At 35.5% G+C, this 21,240-nt stretch overlaps 1 long non-coding RNA gene across 1 annotated transcript in view; it reads right to left on the reverse strand.

Moving 5' to 3' along the window:
- The window catches only part of LOC136997941 (uncharacterized), a 46,104-nt gene extending 25,420 nt beyond the window's left edge, over positions 1 to 20,684 (reverse strand). The window contains exons 1-2 of the long non-coding RNA XR_010888483.1: positions 20,074 to 20,684; positions 4,847 to 5,027 (exon numbers count right to left, since the gene is read on the reverse strand). This is a non-coding gene — a long non-coding RNA (uncharacterized lncRNA). The remainder of the gene's footprint in view (positions 1 to 4,846; positions 5,028 to 20,073) is intronic.
- Between the last annotated feature and the right edge of the window lie 556 nt (positions 20,685 to 21,240).

Genomic DNA, 21,240 nt, shown 5'->3' on the forward strand with positions numbered 1-21,240 from the left:
TAACAGCGGCTCTTCGTCATCGTCAACCTTTTAGTACCGTACCGCCGGCCAGACTGGAAAAGCTCATTTCGGAAACGCTTTACGCTGAAGATACGCTCGCGCATGTTATACGACTATCTCTCTCTCTTTCTCCGTCGTGGATCTCAAAGTGCGATAAATACACCGTTTCGCGTATAAAAAGACAATAATGTGAACGAGCTCTCTAAAAGAGCAGCAATATGGAAGAAAATACACTCGCATTCCAATTAAATGGAAAAGTGAAAAACTGGAGAGAGTTGATTTGATTGCGAAGAAAGCTCATGCCATTTGCACAGGTATTGTAAAAATAAAATTATTTCACGGATTATATAATATCTTTCAATAAAGCTCGTATTAATTTCCAATAATCGCTTCTTCTTTATCTTACCATATAATTTCACAATTAAAAAGTTATACAAAGCAGTATAACGTTGAACATTCTGAACTATCAGTATAAAAAAATGCTTTTACACATGTAAGACTAAAATTAAATATAAAAAATTATCTAGTTAAATCCGACGATGAATTTCTTTCCTGAAATTGTTGGCGTGAAAAATTAACTTACGTACTCATTAGAGACAAAACTATTTGACAAATAGAACACTTTTTCTCGGTCATATGATCACGTAAGTTACTCCGCTTCTGATGTTCTAAATAAAACTTTTGTAATTGCGAACTCGTATCTGCTGCGGAACGACCTCTCCAAACTTCGTCCGCGATCATTTTCAAGACTCGTTATTCATTGAGTCGCAAGTCGGCTATTCCTACCGTTTCGAGAATCGCGAGTACCTTCTTCAGAAAGATCGACTTTTCTTGCGCCGGCGACTCCGGCAATCATCTTACCGAACAACTAAGTCAATCGCGGCTGGATATACGAAGTACTCGATTGAACGCGGGATCGTGTTTATCTCGTGATCGCTAATCCGTTTCGGACGTACGATATGAACCTTTCGCTGATCGATTTCGGACTCTGGGTCACACCGCTGCCGCGCAATCTCGAAAAGCGGATACGCGATTCAGGAAGTAACAAAGGGCAGAGTTAACAAAGTCGACGATGCGAATAGTTGCTAAGTTTCACTATTGATTTGACTGCGATACTTATTGTTAGATTCTAGAACTATTCGTGAAGAATATCATCCTATCATGCATGCCGACGATACTAAAATGTGCCGCAATGTACACGAATGTAAGGCGCGATGATTCAATCTTTTAGCCGATTTATTCGTGACATTCAATGAGTGGCTTATTTTCATAGAAAATCATCGATTGAATTGATATGTTAAATATTAATAAATTCTGCAAGTGATGTGTACAAATGTCCAGTACTTTTTGTAATCAAATCATAATTCGCAAAAAACGTATGTAAAGTGTGAAATAAAGCATGAAGTTATTGTGAAATTGAATTAAGCAGCAATTTATGACACTAATATTGTAAATCGAGAGCGTTATTCCGTAAATATTAACCGCAACGCATTGGATTAACTCATTAACTGGAATGACAAGTGGTAATTGGAAGTCATTCATTGCAATGGCTCTCCATTTATTTATATGAATCGATAAATAAGTAGTCGCGAGACGCGGCGTGCATTAACACGGTGATTTGATTTACAATCATAACAGTAAAAATACCGCGTGATCTTTTGTAGCGCATTATTATTACATAATAAATCGATGGCGTACAATAAAAGGTCAATTTAATACTATAACGGCATGATTACATCTTGTATATCTTTATAATGTTCTAGAATGTTTTAAAATTCGCTCAAAGCAGAGTAGAAGGACTTTAAGTTACTAAATCGTGTTTCATCGACGTTATCCACTCGAGACGACAATCGAACCAGCTTACTCTTGCTTTCATTGTCAGTTATCAGGTATATCGAGCTTCGAGTATGCCTTTGTCTATCGAACTGCAACGGCAATGCCCACATTACAAGAGGGAGGCAGTCGTACAGTGAATTGCTTGCAATAATGTCAGATACACTCGCCTAACTTCTCGATACGTCGAATCCCGCCAACCCTTGGGGGATGTTCGAGAACCCGATACGCTCGACCTGTCTGCTCGATTAAAGAAATCGATTTCTCACCCTCTCAGCGCAGTTAAAAAGACCATATGAAGGCGTGGACGGTAAAGGCGGGTTTCAAAGTTTTGCTCTCTTCGCGCATTTCAATCAGTACTGTTTGCAAAAGTTTGAACTCTAAATGACAATGTTCGAAACTCTTATTACACCGAAAAATAGGTATTCGTATACTGTGTGATCGTTTAGAAATGTACAATAAAAAACTGATAATGCAGATAAATGTCTAAAATAGAAAAAATATGTTTCTCAAGATTTGTAATTGGAATCTAAATGTTCTTAAATATATGTATCTTTAAAAATGTATATTATGGTTGTTAAATTATGTACGATACTAATTGTTTATCACATTTAATTAAAAACTTAATACTTGTACTAAAGCGGAACAAAAAATATCGAATAAAAAAATTATTATCCTATATTCTCTAAATATAACCGGCGACATTTATTAGAGAGAGAGGCCTATTTGGCTGGCATAGAAATATATTTAGATATTTGATTATTCAAGTGGGGAAGCGATGAGTCACGAATTCGAATACCCTGCCGTTCCTAAAGTATACCGGAGTTCCGATCGAGAGCAATCCCATCCGCGACGGCCGCTGGAAAATATCTGTTTTCCAATAATCTGCCAGCAGCGTAACCGCGTTTACGCGCCGCTATCGCTTTTACGAGTGCCAGTTTTTCGTAGAGATTCTTCGTACTGTCACGGAAAAGAAATTGTCGCTTTCTCGTGCTTATCGCGTGTGTGCATACACTTCAGTGCACTATTATATAAGAAATCCGTACGATACTACATATATCAGAAACAAAATACAACTTGTTTTTTTGCGCTTGAGAAATGTATTTTTTTCAATTTCAATCTATCTAGTTTTTTTTCAATTTCAATCTATCTAGTTTACGAAATCCTTGACAATTGGCAACTAAGACAATTGACAATTAATATTATATTAGACAAGCTATGAATTTCTTTCTATAAAATTAATGATTTTTGGTAATTTTAGCAAACAGAACTTTCCTATTCTACATAATTTCTCAAACAATTAAAGCAAATATTTTGCGGAAATTTTTAACAGTAAAATTAATTTTTATATTTCAGCCGTATTTTGGTCACTCACTGACAATGAGTTAAACTAGTCGAGTGACAAATTTCAGATCTAAATTAACGTGAGAACCGGTAATCACATCATTTATGTAACGATAATGTCATTTATAGAAAACGATCTTCTAACGCGTGATCCACGAGCATTATTCAGTGTCAACTGGTCAGTTATCTCGTGTATCATGTGCAAATTGATTAGTTGGATAATATCCTCTTATCGTGTATCAGTCTTAACCTCTCAGGGTGTGGTATGTTTCTATGCAGATGAAATTACGTGCAAACATTAATCATGTAGCGGCCGGTCATTTCTGCGATATGGGCATCCTGGGGTTGGTTACGGACACATTATCATCATAGAAGACGACCAATGGTATCGTCGGTCTGGTTGACCGTTAAAACTACAAATATACCATAAAAGACAACAGCTTGTGAGGCAGATGATCCACTTTGACAGAGACGTATTTAAGTGTTGTTAAACGTGCTTCAACGTAATTTAAAAAAATTTCCGTTAATCCCTTCACGTCTTATATCTTAATCTTTTCAACGTCAACCTAGTTTTTTTCCAGTCGCTTATTCAGAATAATTTATAGCTTTATCAATAATTATTTATTTTGCATTTAATTATTTTAAATTTATAGTTTAACACCGCGTTATAAATTACTTGCAGTAATGGCATATGCATTACAATTTTTTAATAGCGTTTTTATTCTTATTTATGTAAGATTTTCGACATCACTGACAAGATTATATTAAAAAAACATGCAATATATAATGATATACAGGTTTATAAAAATTTAAAGACATCGCGCGACGTAAAGTTTTATCGAATATCGCGCAAAGGATCCCTTGTAATCTCGATTAGTAAAGAAAGTTAGGTTTTCCGAGCATCAAACTTTTGTTGGCGACGAATTATGTCTCCCTAAATTGTTAGCTGCTTATAGGTTTCTTCCCTCGGTTGCATTACTTTACGCGGTTAGCATAAATTTGCATTCTTGGACGAAGACTGGTACAGACTCGGGACGGTCGAACGTCACTCACGTCAAGCGACAACACGAATGTTTGGAAAGTTTGGAAAGTCGAGCGTTGCGAAAGGGGAATTTAGAAAAATATACTATATACGTGCACACAGAGTAGTGCACGAAATTAATTATCGGATACACCTCTCATAATTTGCAATCAAGCGATAAACGCAATACATTTGAAATCACATCTGCAAATGCTTGGCTTCTTTCGCTTTTAATTTAGTTACCTCGTCTTAAATTTTTTACATGTTTTAAATTCAAAGTAATGCTCGCGGCAAAGTTTCAGACCAAAATCGTTAAATGTGCTTATTGTATTTCTTCGAATTATGTAAATTAATGGTAAATAAATTTAAATATATGGGTAAAGGAAATTTCTTATCCGTATGCAAATACTTTACATACGAATAATCTCTGAATCGCATTATTTACATTCTACCCACGTAACACCGTTTCTCTCTCTACTACGTCATTCAGAATTTCTAGCTTGCACAATTATCGATGCAACTCGAATTGTCTTTGAAACCATCGCTAGAGAACAACTAAAGATGCTTCAGAATACGCTAGAAGATTACGTTGAAGAAGCAAACGTGTCTCGACGAACAAACTATCTACCGTAAACCGTAAGCACTCACTTTGCGGCATCAAGCCGTCCGCTCGGCCTGGTTGCAGCTCGCGTGTGGTTCTAGCACTCAAAAGTAATAGAATCTCCAGTTTCTCCCTGCGTATAGATACAAGCGGAAGCATTCCGCGTTTGGCGCAGTAAGCGGAAGGAATTTATTGCTGCGACGCGGAGAAGATGTGCTTCTTCTTTTGCTGCAAACATAAGAGATTCGATATTATTGTAAATTGATTAATAAGGCCGTTATTAAAATTAAATATTTATTAATCTATCAGCTTAAGTGTCATCAGACAAATTAAAAACTGTTTTTTTTAAAAAAGAAATTGATAAAGAAGCGGTTATCTTTTTCTTGTTTAACATTAAATAATATTTGATATATAATATTAATATTTAATATTGGGGCAATTAATATTTAATATTAAATATCTATAGAGATAAAGAAATTACCTCATTATTTATAATTCTTTAAACTGACTTTTATTATGACAATATTTCTCCCGTGTGTTCTTAATTGCATCTTTAGTAAGTTTAATGATGTTGTTATATCAAAAATGAAAAGTTAATGAAGTGAAAAACAAATTAACCGTACAACAAAGCCAATGTTCTATCTTATTTCGGTAACATGGACGTAAGCAAGGAATTATACGTATACTTCAGCTTATTCATATAACGGCTTATGTAACCTGATAGTGCGTTATTATCGCACGGAAGTTATGCTATTGTGCGTTGATATGTATTCGTGTTGCTATCGAGTCGAAGGCAAAAAAGTTTGGATGAGTTGAAGCTCGAAAGGCAACGATAAGAAGGGAAAAATTTGAATTGTACATTGCTCACTTATCTCGAACGCATCTATCTCGAAAAATTTGAAAGAAATCACGAGAAGAAATAAAAGCGAACAAGTAATAAAAGATTGAGGAAAGACAAAATGTCTTGCAATCTCTAAAAATCCTTTCTCTCTATTTTTACATATATTTTTTGACATTATTTCACTAACAATGTACGACATACATATTCACTTGAGATGAATCATAAAATGCGATTGCAAGTTGTTCGATAAACTTGAAGGCCAAGTTTTTTGGATGGCAGTAAAAATCGAGGGTACACGAAGTACGTTCAAAGTATCGACAGTCGGTGGAGACATGTGACCTTATGAATGGGACTTCACCTCGAGAAAGGTACGAACGCGTAGGACGCGAGCGTACGACGGAGTGCAGTGACATGTCAAAAGTCGCATGTGAGATTGATGAGGGTCCCCCGTGTGCGCTGCGGCTTCTCGTCTCGAAAGTCGCACCTATTCGAGGTCTTTACGATCGTTACGCGCATGGCGCATGCCGTCCAACGGGTGTTCGCTTCTAAATACGCGGTCGAGCGTGCACCGAAGTTCGACATTAGATGCGAGTTCATCGACACGAGTGGATGGGGTTACGCGTTTTATGCCTCAGGCTTTGCCGCGGCGACGCGATGTTGCTTCGTTAATTACAAACTCCTCTCTCGGATAGGAGGTCACACGCACACGGAGGAAGAGCATATTCTGCCACCCCCATCGAAGTTTCCGTAGACATGCCTGGCTGGCCGGATAGTGGTGGCACGGGTTCAGCTGGGTGCGGACACCCTGTAAATTCTGCCCTAAAGCAGATTTCGTCGATTATCCAGGATGCGCTTCGCAAGAGGAAGTGTGGGGTGCAACAAGTTTTACCACGCTGGCCGACAAGTGCTACCCCGCCGTAACAAATTACACATAGTATTTCACATTTTATGCCACATAAGGAGTGATATTGCCGAAATAAATGGCGTCATATAAAATAGTTATAACACGTAATATCACATCTTTAATTAACGAATGGGAGAAAGATGACGATAGGAATATAAAATAGAGTCAAAATTTCTGTCACTACAACATAAATTCTTGAAGGATTTTTTAGAAGATGTATAAAAATTTTATCGGCTAAAATACACATCAAATTCGAAAGACACGATGGACGTAATGGATCCATAAAATTGCGAGATTAAGTTTATGGGTCAAAAAGACAATGGATATTCCTATTCTTTTTCATACAGTGTTCGTAACACTAAAATATAAATGTAGAAAAGTCATGAATTATATGCGTGTAGAAATGGAATTTATTTCGTTTCGTGCTACTCTTCCCGGCGAACGGAAGTAAGGTATAAGTCATATTTTTCTCATTTTGAGAAACAGAATTTGTGAAAATATTTATCTCACACAAGAATCAGCTATTTTATCACAGTAAAAAAAGTCTTGCCAAGAGATAAATCTAAAATGTTGATCCGAAAAGTAATTAGATATGCATGTACCTTCCAGCATTTTCCAAGACTTATTGCTCTGACTTATATCGCCATTTCGTTCATATGTCGTAGCTTGCAAGAGCCTATTTTCAAATCTAAACACGCTCACGAGTAAAGTGCTCTCCGTCGCCGTCCGGAGATAAGTCGATGGTAGCCAATATTCAAATCAGTTGGCAACCATTTCCCGATCTAATCCCGGCGCCGAGGATGGTGTGGGTGAACGCGGAGAGCGCGAGATCACGAAAACGCACCTGGCAATAACCGAGCGGCCGTGCGGCCGTGCGGCAGGACCGATTTATCGGTTTTGGATAACCTGGTGACATTTACCAACGCGAGCTGTAAATCATACCGTCGCACGGCTGACGTATTCGCCGATACACAGAAAAGCGAGCGATGGTACCGCATCCTCGCGGCGCCATTGAGCTAGTGGATTAAAGGGTTCGGCGATTTCGAATGGATTCGTCTTCCGTCCTCTTCACGCCTCCCTCGCGTAAGGTGCTCGTCGTAAAATATCGCACGATTTATTCAAAGCAAGCGTGGTCCCGACTGCCGCGGATACGCGAAGTACGCGATGCGAAATCGATGACTATTAACGCTTCATGGAGAGGAACGTTTTTGCAAATCCGCATATAAAATATGAGTTATCGATTTGCCTGAATTTATTTCGGATGTACCTGATGAATGGTTGCGCGCGACCTTGAATTGTTAAGTGTAATAGACACTTTTGAAGAGTGCTCGCAAATTTTCTTTCGCAATGCAGATATATTACACATCCGGGTTGTGGCAAAAATCTGATGGGAAAATATTGTGACGGCATATAAATAATAAAAATAAAATACACTCGAAACTTTATCTGAGAAATTATAAATATAATATGCTTGCTGAACATACGTTTTTCCCGTGCTTTTTGCTTGTGATTTTTATGTATTAAATATAAATTGTATCACATTTCATGTATCAGCTAAAACTATTTGAATTCTATTGAACTAATAAATAAAATATCCTCTTAATAAAATCTTCTTTTCATCAATCTACTTGTAAGGCTTTTCATTCAAACGTTCATTTTCAATTCTCTTGCATAGTTGCGAACTCCGAACCTTCCTAGCTGCGCGTGAAGTTTTCGAAGCAGCTGCGCTCAAATGTTTATCGATTAGTGGACGCAGTTCACCAATCCACATGAAAATGAAAATGGTAGTATTTCGCAACAATCCGAATTGCAAAAATAAAACTGTACGGTGCTCAGCATTCTAATGCGAATGTAAATCGATTGAGAGAAATTGCGGCTTGTCGCATTTTTGCTATATTGAATTTCCACTTTTGTTCATTTTAATGGATAACAAATTATCAAACAGTTATATCTATTAATTATCTTCGTACAACATTACGACATGTAATAACAATTGTAGTAGTGTTTAATAAATGGAATAAAAAATGTAACGCGCTAACACATATGTTGATACATTGTTTTTAAAATATAACTTGTCTTAAAAACACATTGTTAGTGATATACAGTCGCATCACCAGTTTTCATTTTATAGTTCATCCTGACAAACGACTTTACGTCTATTTTATTCGATCGTGTGATGCAGGCGTGATGTAAAATGGAAACTGAACGATTCAGGGGCGACGAATAGAATGCAGAATCTTTTCTTAGGAACGCGCTGAGTTCCTTCTGCGTGACATGCATTTATGTCACTCACCGCACGAAAGATTTATTTTCAGCTCTACACAGAGAGCCAGCAACTTTGCCGCAGAGTGGCCACCATTTCTCGAATATTTTGCGGACGTTGTTTTGTTACGCATATAAACGCGACATAATTGCAAGTCAATCATGCGCATTTTTATCGGCTCGTTATTTACGGACATCGCATATTGAATATGAAATACTCCATAATGTCTTTATTTCGAACGGAATAATTTTCAGCTCGTTCTGAATGTTTTAAATATTTGCATTTTTTGCTTTGCCCAAATTGCGCGCTATTAAAGCTCATGTGTAATAAAGACATATACACGTCGCTGATTTTTGCTGATAGCGACGTGTCGATTAAAGTAACATGTATGGTACTTTATACGATAGCGATTCCGCTGAATTTGAGCTTAGCCGAGCTGACGCAGTATATCTCTGGACAATGTCAAAGGATCTTGTAACATTTTCGAACGGCGCCGCCCACGCCACGCCGGAAAAAGCGTCCCTTGTTCGTACACGAAGTGGTAACCGAAGTCACTAACGAGCGCCGTCGCTTTTACGGAAATCTTAAGGGTTGCCGATCGCGCCATTCTCAAAGTCTGACATCTCGCGTGACGCAGGAATCGCTTTTTCCATTGTTTCTTTTCACGACGCAAGATGATCCGGTGTTTTATGGTTTGACGAGATAAATTGATACGTCAGCCCGAATGTTTCTTTTCGAACACACTTGTAACGCTCGTCAGTTGCTCCAACGCCTGTCGCGCTTCAAAGTCGAGACGAAACGCCAAAGATCAAGATCCTCATAAAGCGATACTCAAGTCATCAGAGCGGCAGTCGGAGCGAATGTCGACGTTCCACTCGCGAGCTCCTTAGTTAAGCACGCTGCCCTTAGAAGCAGCGCGACGTGGAATTATTGATCGGGGATATTTTGATCCTCGTTACCATGCAGGAATGCTCTCGTCCTCTCGTCTCGTCTCCTCCCGTCAGAATACTTGTGAATAATTCCGCAGCGCCGGAGAGAGAGATAAAGAGAGATAGAGCGAAAGGAGGAAGACAGAGCAAACGAGCGAGACGGCGAGAGGCGACGTCTCTTCTGCAGTTGGTAACCGAGATTAAACCGCATCCGTGGTAACCGCGAAACGAATCCTCGCGAGAATCGACCTTTCAAATTGGAATGCATGCTGTCGCGTTCGATGCAAACGTAATACTTGCCGCCACATCGCGCCGCTGCCGGTAACTAGAATGCCCGATACACCACCGCCGCCGCTGCCATTGCCGTCGACTATCGTTGAAGTGACCTCGTAAACCCAAATTAAATTCGTTAACTTTTCATTTGTTAACACCGTGCGCTTCTCACCTTCAGTATGCTTGTTTAATTTATAATTTTTCTCATCGCCGTTATATGCGGGGCTGCCACGAATTGCAATTCGGCAATCGATTGATGCGTACGCGGTTTACTGTATAATCGAGAGCTATTGAAGATAATGATTTGGGATTTATTAGTTTCACGATATAACAAGCGATTTGAATAGAATCATATTGGGGATGTGTGGTTTACATTTAATAGCATACAGCCAATTCTTGCAGTCATTATAACGCTAAGCTGTTCGAACAATCGATCTTGTTATTATATTTGTCATAAATATAATCTGTATTACAAATAAAAATAAGAATAAATATAAAAATTGATAATAAATATATAACATATTTATTAACGAGTGCAAAGATCTTTTCATCTATTCTACAAAAAAATTTTTGAATAAAAGTAGACTTTAATAGAAATTTAGCTTTGCTAACAAAAAAGCAGTATATACGAGAGCCTAAAAAATAAATTTGACGCAAAAAATCTACACAAAACTAAAATCAATAATTCTGTAAAAGGCAATATAACTGCTACTTTTAAGAATAGTTTTATTCAATAAATGATATAAAAAGAGTTGTCAATGTTTTTGAATACTTTTTTTTCAGCATTTTTGCGAGATAAATATTTTGTAGAATTTTATTAAAAAGTAAAATTTCATTTTCAGTATTTACGAGGATTTTGTACTGACTCTTCAAATGTTTCACAAACCTTGGACAATACGAAGCTGTTACCGCGGAATAATCTTTGTACGTCGAAGTGGCGAGATATATACGAATTTGCTACATATGTCGCGAGTAGCGCGCTTCAGTAAATACGGCTTACGCTTCTCTCGAGAGAAGACGCGGGTGTTTCCCATCGTTTCTTTTACTTTTCCTTCACCGCCCCGACTCGACGCAATCTGACAAACAAATATATTTCAAACCATCGTCCGCGAGAGAGCGGAACCACGGACGAAGCCGGGAGAATGGAGAATTCGATTATACGACATAGCGGGTAGCGGTGGAGCGAGGCGGAACAAAAATCGGATTGCTCACGAAATACATAAGAAAGTTCTCCTACGGAGAGAAAACTTTACACTCCGTGATACTAATTTATTTAAAAATCCAATTATGTACAGACCGCGGTGTGCTAATCATTTCTCTCTTTTCTTTTGACCTATTTTATTACAATGTTGAGGGAGCGACGTGAAATGTTTATTGATCGCTTAATTCTGTAGTAGCGTGCTTTCATTTTCCCGCTTAACTGAGATGCGAATCTTCAGATTTTCATATTTTTTTGGTCATTAAAAACGTTTTTGTTTGAAAAAACTTTTACTTCATTAATAATGTTTAAAGTAGAGAAAAAATTTAATGCACAATTCTAACTTTTTTAAATTTTATTTTATTGATAAACGCAAAAGAAGTAAAATCGATAAAAAAAAGGACGCAAAAGATTGGCCCAAACTCATCGCGTATCAAGCTTTTTAATTTAACTTTTTTTTCGTATTTCCGTGCACGCTGTGCACTATGCATTCGATATAAATCTGGATTGAGAGGGTTAACAGTTTCGGAAAGGATCGTTTTATAATTCCGCGGAGGCCGCAATGGGCACATGTGTTTCCTATGGGCGTCGAACGGTTCTTACTGGTACCCTTTCAGAAATCGATCCACACAAACACGCGCACAAACCCAACAAACGTCCCCACGCGGCAGTAATATATCACTCTTTAAGACCTCGCTTCGGGAGGAACCGTGAAATACGACGCACCAGCAACCGCGGCGAGTGTTGCAAGAGGCATTACACGTAGCGACGTCAGGAAAATCTTGACTGGGCTCCCGAGAGAAAATATTTTACTTAGAGGATCCGAGAGGTGCGAGCGCGCTGCGCGCATGGAATTTATCGTTCATATTATTACGCATCGGCGCGCGTCGCGACGGACATATTTCGTTCGAAAAATATTTCGTTTTAATTAAAAAAAAAAAGCTCGTCCGCACTAATACGAGATGCGTGATCCGAATACTAGTTACTATTTTATTCTATTGTTTTATTTATTGTGTAAAATTTATTTTGCGCTGTAGTAACGGCGGAATTAACAGCAGTTATCATAATCCCTCACGTCGATAAAAAATACGCAGTGTGTTGTTTATATTCGGCTCGCTTGTTGTATAAATAACGGCGGCTCTCCGAAATAATTGCCACTTGTGGATGAATCTCGTATTTCCGATTATCGATCGGATTTTCTCATGAAAGAATTCAACTATAGCGGCCTCTCGAAATTCTCGCCCGCGGTTCGCCGCACGGGTCGCAATTCGCACGAGCATTCTCGTTAAGGGTGCCTCTCTCGACACTTTATACACAGCCGATACGCCTCTCAAAACCACCCACTTTCCTTCCGCTCTACTTTCTGCGAGAGTGCGCGCGTGGGTCTGCATCCCGCGGAAAACAGGCACCGCGGCGCCCGATGCATCGTAACTAGCAGCCGTTGCTACTGCTAGACAAGGATAATTGGCACTTTGTGCGCGCCACTGCAACTCAATCGTGCGTCTCTTACATCGTATGAATTCAGTGTGCCATCATGCGTCCGTTAATTTTACAAATTTACTCAACAAAATTTGGAAAGTTGCATTTGTACGGAGATCACAATATTTAATTACGGCTTTCACTCAAAAGTTTTTCCAACAACAAATAATTTCACCAAAACTCTAGTATTTAAAATATTGATTAATTTGGAAGAATATCGATTGTTCATATTCAGGTTGTCAATATATAGATTTCATTGTATATAAAATGTCGTAATCGAAACACAATAACATTGCACATATCGAAAATTACATTACATCTGATTTGAATGAAATAATCGAATGTGTAATTACCCTTTCGTTTATATTTGAATTCAACTTTCAAAGCTGTTTCTCGATTTTTCATTAATCGGGCAAGCAAGTTTAATAATTAAAGCTTACATTGCGCGTATTGACATACAATAATATTCGGTCTTTCATCTGGAAAAATCAATTCATATTTCAATACAAAATTATATGTCGTTTTAAACATAGAATAAATATGTTTCTAAAAATCTATAATGAAGTATTTGCGGACAGCACGTAATAATTATGCTTCTTTTTAAGCTTTCGCGCTTTGTTTACGTGAAAAGCGGAGGACGTAAATGTGATTTGAAGAGCGCGAACTTTTGTACCGGCATGCTCCGCTTTTCTCATCCTTCTTTCTCTCTCTTGATTCCGCAATTTTCCCATCTTTTGACTTTGCGGCCCATCCTCTTCAATGCCGCGCCGTGTAAACTAACCGAGGCGCTGAAAGAACGGACGACGTGGAAGCGAGCGTTTTCCTTATTTATGGGCTTCTCGGAATTTTCCCGCGGACTTTAACGCCACCGTCACCTGTCTAATTTATGAAAAATTCCCAGGGCCGAATTTACGGAGCGTGAAGATGTAGATTTCCGTACGCGCACGGTAAAGAGAACGATAGTGACGGACGCTCGCTCCCCTTTATTATGATTTAATTCTACTCTCGGTTCGTAACCGCTAACGAAGATAAAATTCTATCTACGTTGAACACCAATGTCATTGCATAATCGATGTTGCACTATTCCACATCATTCGAAATCCGTGATCGAAAATTTTAACAGATCTATTTATCAGTGCGTGAGCAAGTTTTCTACACTTTCATTCAGGACGTTGAAAGAAAGCTGTGAAACAAATTTATAAGTCCGTCCTAGTAAAAAGAAATTTGTCGAACTTTGAAATATTAATTAGTTTTTTTCAGTAATAGAATATTGAGTCATTAAAATTTAGCCATAGAAAAATTAATTTTTGATTTTTGAATCAATCATAGTGAATGGTGACACACATTATGATTAATATATACATTCAATATCTATTATATTAGGCAACCAACAAAATTGGTGATTTCGCTGATAATAAGTTTGACAAAAAACCGCACGAACTTTATCGGTTGCGGATAATTTTCCAGATTTTTTTTCATGAACACTTATGTCTGAGCAAATATAATGCAAAATATTAAAAAAAAGAACAATAAATTGCACAATATTTACTTAATTTTACATATTTTTAGAAATACTTAAAACACATTCATATTTGTACACATAAAAGTGAGAAATGCGAGAAAATCATATATATGCAAATTATTGCAAATTTTTAGAATAATTTTAATATATTTATCTTAAATGTATTTTCAGCACATATTGTGTGTTTCCTGTTTTTGTGCGAATTCCAATTACCTTTTATTTATTTAATTTGTAATTTTTTACTTTGTATAAAGCTGCAATAAAAAAAATTTTAGCATTGTACTATGTGTATCTAACGAAGCAAATATATGATCGCGTTGCGATTGAAATGTTCTGACGAGAAACTTTTACAATGTAACAATCGATCATTCTTACCATACACACAAACGCGTTTCATATAAATTGTATGCAAAATGTTTCATCTTCAAAGCGCATTGATCGTTGTGCCACGAAGTTTCGTGCATGGTGTACTCCGCACCGCCTTACTTTGCATATGTAACCTTGCCATGCTACGTCGCTTTTGATCGACGGACTTATTTTAAAAAAGAGGACATCGATCTTTCCTCATAGATAACAAATGTCTTAACTAAAAAATGCATTCTTTTTTGTTGACTTCCTCTACTATTTTATGCAAAAGTAAAGAATAAATACTATGGTTATTCAATAATAATACTAGATAAATCACATTCAGGCTTAAAGTCTGATTATATGTGTATGTATGATAATCTGTTATTTAAAATTATTTAATAGTTGATATTAAAAATAAAATTGAGAAGAAAAACAATCATTTTAATGTTGTAAACATTATGTGATACGTAAAATCTATATAATAAAAAATAAAAAACACAATCAATATTTAAACTCGGACAAAAATTTATAGAAGCAGGATATATCAATCATTATTTAAACTCGGACAAAAATTTATAGAAGCAGGATAAGCGATGAAATTCGCCGCAAATCTTGCCTCGAGTTATTTGGAGAGATCTATCAGTCTTGCGTTTTCTACAATTCTACGGCTGACAAACGTTCTCAGGGCCATGAAAAGCTTCCTTTGAAGCCGATGGTTTATTTCAAAACAGTGGCCAATCATCGATGTGTCTCGGATTAACGTGTAATGCCAAAACGAATGGAGAGTATTTTTTTCTCGCGTTTTTCATTCGCGAGTGCGGCAGCACTCGGCATCGCGAGAGAGTTTAGTCGTAACGATGATTTACGTGTCTCGTTTGCTTTTTGTAATTGACATATCGAGCCAGATGGTGTGCACTGTCGACAGTTCTGCAAACGAGGAGATTTCGCGAATAATCAACGCGGATTCAGCGGAATACGTTTCGCAAAAATAACATTTCGAAGGTATATAACAGAGGAAACATGATGATAGTAACGGTATTTATATTTATGTTATTTTATATCCATTTCATTTGCATTGCATTTAAATGTAAATTAATTTAACCTCACAAATAATTCGAAAGATAAAATTTAGCTGATAAGAGCCATATCAAACATAGAAGACAATTTCATATTCATGACAAAAAATTTAGAAAGCTAAGGCATTAAAACCAAACAGCAAATTTGAATATTATACAGTCCACAGTTATTTTGCATACACATGAATATGAAATAAATATATAAAAAATGAATGTAAAACTGAATGCCAATATGCGACTTTGGCTTCATTACAGCAACTTTCAGCATATTAAATAACTGTAAGTAATTATTTATAACAGTATTAAAGTAATTTTAATAAAATAAATAATATTGATTTCCAATTTAATATTAATTATATATTAAATTGAAATTTTTTATGTAAAAAAATATTATTTTCTTGAATTCTTATATATACAATATGTATTTCGCATATTTGTGTTAAATTAAGTTACTCGTATTTTTAATTATCTTTTATTTCGAAATGCAGGAAATTAACTGGTTTATTCATTTTCATGTGCATGCCAGTCTGCGAACCTTATGGATTGTGCCGCACGAATTTCAGCGAAATTCAACTGTAGTTTAACTGCAGTTCAACCAAGTGGCACGTTTGACACGTTAAACAAGTAGCCGAACATTGATTGTCATAAGCCTTTGAGAGAAGCAAACGTAATCAATGCAGCATGTTGTCTATCAGGGAAATGCGTTTGTCATTGTTTCGCTATGCTAGTAGTAAGTTGAGACTAAGCGGAATAGTATATGTGTTGAGATGTTTGGACGCGCGGGATGTATTTTACGAGCGTGCCTGCTCGGCCTTGTTTAGAAGAAGGAACTTTGATATGCGCGCCGAGGTTGCATCGTTATCCAGCTCGCAGTATTTTCCGAAGCATCGATAAATTTTTGCAAACTCGTACGATATCGTTATTTAAGAAACAAGGGAGCGCAGAAGAAAATTGTGTCTTGCTTTGTTGTAAAGCTGTAAATCAGATAGAAAACCTAGATAGAGAGAGGACCGATACTTTTATGATGCGTAGTTGTATTTCTGTAAAAGTTTTTCTCGGATATTACGCAATCGTCAAAAAGTGCAACGTACAGAACAAATTATTTAGTATAATTCATGATTTTGTGTAATTTATGCAACCATTTTATTGGAAACAGATATTGTTAAATAATGGTTATTAACGTCAAAACATTATACTAATAATATTGATTAACCCATGTAATATCTATATATGATGATCTTAAATAATTAAAAAAAGACGTTGACGATTACAAAGTCATAAAATATATAAATTTAAAAATTTTATTATTATTATATTAAATATTACTTTGCAGCTATAAAATAATAAAAGTTGTGCCAATTCAGAAAAAAAATTTTCATAAAATATAGTTTTGTATCAATCCTAATTACGTTACATTAATTATTGTAGCAGCCTAGATGTAATACTTTACTTCCGAAAGGATGAAAAAGTAATAAACTAGGATGTCGAACCGAGGCCGGTAAAATAATGTAGGAAGCGCTCCGAGCGTTCAGAATGCACTTTATGAGGTTACTGTAGTAACATCTTTAGCGAAACTAACGTAATAACATGAAACACATTGCACACACATCTTTAAGTTTTACGAATTAATAACATTATATTCGTTGTTTTACTTCATAAGCTACTGTTCAAAATGTACATCTTTTATTTTATTGTATACGATATTAATATTAATAATATTAATACATTCTAATTCATATAATTATAACAATACTTAATTTTATTTTTGATTTTGGAAAATTATGTCTACAAGATGTTGAATTATATTTAAAAAAATTAATAATATTAATAGCAATTTACTTAAAAAATATGAAATATTGATTTCTATTTTGTTTCATTGTATATATAAATCAATATATTATCATAATTTAAAAAAAAAAAACAAAGTGAAGAAGCAAGCTGATGCACAGAAGAGTTAATAGATATGTTACGTATAAAGTGTTTCAGTGAAAAAAATATAGCCAAGCGTGTTCGATAAAGTTTCTTGAAAAAGTTAGAACGGTAAACTCATAAAACGCATCTTCAAAGCTCGTCCTGCGTTGTTCTATATATCCTGCTTCGACTGCTTTATACTTTATTACGTCTGCATCCTTCAAGCGTTGCCAAACAATTTTCTCAAAATCGTTTACTTGTTTCTTGACTTCTTATTCTGTGATTTTCAATACTGCAGATTTCTTATTTACATTATTTTTTTGAATTACACTGTTAATATTATAACGCGGTAATATTGGATAAACAGGAAAATTTGATAATAAGAAAGAATATTTGATTCATTGTGAAAGTTAAAAATGTTTAACGAAATTCCAATAAAATGTACGTTTCATAATAAATTATTAATTAACAATTCATATAATATATGTCATAAGAATTGTTTTTAGAAATACTATTATTTATCAGCATTATATCTTTTGATATATTGCCGAATTTATGCACATGTTGATTGTTCGAACTTTGTTATCAGAGGAATAAGAAATGAGATCGACAATGCCAAGCGAAGCACTTCACATAATTATCTACGTACTTGTAGACAAGTCAACCATTAACTAAGGTGATATCTAGGAATAGGTGTAGTGTTTGAAATTCGTTGTTCCTACATACACATATATACGTTTTGGCGTTTTCACATGTGAGAAGTTCGAAAGTCCCTTCATCTGTCTTCTCGATGGTGTGTTTTTAGGTAGCCGAGTGAATAAAATTAAACTCATGTGTATCGACCAGACATTTCTTTGCGTATTCTTAGGCTATTCTTACGCATTATGCTCTGATGCACACATGGCCCCTTATACTTGATGCTACTAACACTGCTCGTTATCTCTACGTCGTGATGCATTTAGAAAAAAATCTGTTTTTATATTTTTGTCGTATATAGCACATTTATAGCACAAAAACAAGTTTATAAAAACCAAATTGTTGTTAATTCTTAAAATTGGTAAAGTATTTTGTTCAATATTCAGTTAATTGACAGAAAATCCTGAAGGATGTTTTATCGAATAAACAATTAAGTATTGATTTAAAACACTAATAATGTAATGTACTACACGGAAAGAACACGTTTGTTAAAAGATCTAAAAATTGTATCAGATACAGATCTGAAAATAATTTTGTTGGACAATCAAAGTTTATTAATAGAGCACTCGATCTTTTTCATATCGTAGCCAAGTTTTAACGAATCAAGATTGAGTGCTCTATTGATAAATTTGGAATGTCCAACAAAATTTATTTTCGGATCTGTACGTAACATAATTTTTAGATCTTTTAGCAAAAGTGTTCTTTCCGTGTAATAATGCAATAAAAAAACAGTAGTATATAAAAAATAACAGCAGCATCAAAAGTTTGTATTTATCATTCTCTATATAAAATGATAAAATTATCTTAATTTAGCATTTTTACAATGTTTTAATTTTAAATTCGAATCATATTTATTCTGTTCTTTATCAACATATACGCATATAAAAGTTATACAGGAGATAATAAAAAATTATACGTTGAGATTAAAATATATAATAGAGAAACATGTTCAATGAAATAATATAAAAAAACTTTAGAATGGATAGAACTTTAGAATAACAGTGGAAAAAGTTAATTTGCAGTTTATCTCTCTGCAGAATGACCGTTTGCCAATATTCATCGTTCAGGAAAAAGAATAAAAGACATATTGTGAATCTGGTTGCATACATTTCCTTACAAAAGGAAGTTACATATCGACAAAATCTGGAAAACGGTCTAACTAGGCCAGCAAGGTAATGTCGTTTACCTATTGTGATCGTATTAGCCGCAAATTACTTTCATACTTAGCTTTTCTCTATATGTGACTACTGTAACTGCATGATTTGGAACGTGGAGTACAAATTATATTCTCTCCGGAGATATGGAAATGTACATATTAGTAAGACAAAAATGTTGTAAACAAATGATGAATGATGTTTAGATTAATGTTTCAAAGATTTTGTTATCCCTCGTCAAAGTCCCTCAACAATTTAGTATCAGTAAGTACTATATCATATTCTATCTTCATGTGTTGTCAATTATGTTAAAGTTATTATATTATTAAAATCCCAAAAACTCAAAAAATTGTGCACAATTATTTATTTGAAGATTTTTGGGGTAAGTTTCAGCAATTAACTTTCTTTTAATATCAAAAATATTATAACATTAATATTTGAAATATGAACTGTTAGAGTAAAAACTTTTTGCAAGTTAAATTTTCAAGAGACAAATAACCAAGTAATATTGCTAGTAATCTGTTTCATATATCCTTATTAGTAAATATAAATATTTTAATATTATCAGTTTTTGCGCGCGTTGTGTATTAAAGTGCGATAAGTGTGTAATATAGTGACAATTATGCAACGTCGAATTATCGTTAACAAAATAAATATCACGATATAACCAGTGAAATTACTTATCAAGCGATGTGCTGGTACCACTCCCTCTTCGCTAACTGTTCCAGACGTTTCCTCGCGTAGATACGAATCGATTAAGGAAGCAGCTAGTCACATCCCCGTTTTAATTAATATGGCACGATGATCACCCGTCACATTCCACGACACTCCCGACCATACGCGTAATATATTTGGAATAACTAATCTGTAACAACGTGAAACGAGATGATCGTATGACATTAGATGCTTGCACTCGTTCACCAGAAGATCTGAGATTATATTCCGCCATTACGCGAATCACGGCAATGTCTCGCGATGCAAAAACATGTCCGCCGCGAATTCAGGCGTTATCGAGAAAAATCTACATTGTATCGCGTATCTGAATTAATCTATTCGTTTATTGCTCGACTCGACACTCCCGATACTTGCTCAGAAACTTCGTTTTCGACGGACAATACAAGCTGTCGACACTGATCGAACAGATTGCGGTGTATCACAGAATTAGTGTGAAGTAATTAAATCGAATTACAAGTGTTTGTTGTGCGACAACTAAAAGCAGTGTCACTGTGAAGCTAGCTCAAGGAAACTATACTAAACTACGCTAGTCAAACTAAAACACAAGTGTGCGATTAAGGCTTCTACTCATAGACGTCAACGCTTCATGCGGTAATAAGCGACGCGATAGCCAATCATCTTGCGTTAGATTCAGTTTCTTTTATATTAGATTTAGGAACGCATTGCGAAATAGGTCGAGGTAACTACTCTAGTCAAATTACAATAATCCGTGACGCCACAAAATCATTGTATAATAAAAACTGTTGCTTGACGTATTTCGTTGCGTTGAAAAGTTTAGAAATTCGAGGCATATTCAGGAAGGTAATACGTAAGTTTAATTGGCAATTGTTATATTATTTTGTAACTTCTGTTATCATTAACGGTTTCTACATATAATTGCGTAGCAACAATTGTATCTACGCCCATTTCTATTCGACAGAAAGGTTACGTTGTCTAAATTCAAACAGTTTCTAAATTGCATTCATAAATAAAAATTTTGAAAGATCAACCGATGAATAAATTCAATCACATTCGGATTTATTGATTGATTATTTATTTATTCTGTTTGTGATAATGCGTCATAGCCATCGCGCTTTGACTCTCGAGCTATTTCCACGAGTATTAAATAATTT

This window comes from Linepithema humile, chromosome 2 (genome assembly GCF_040581485.1).
Source record: "Linepithema humile isolate Giens D197 chromosome 2, Lhum_UNIL_v1.0, whole genome shotgun sequence".
Classification (NCBI taxonomy): domain Eukaryota; kingdom Metazoa; phylum Arthropoda; class Insecta; order Hymenoptera; family Formicidae; genus Linepithema; species Linepithema humile.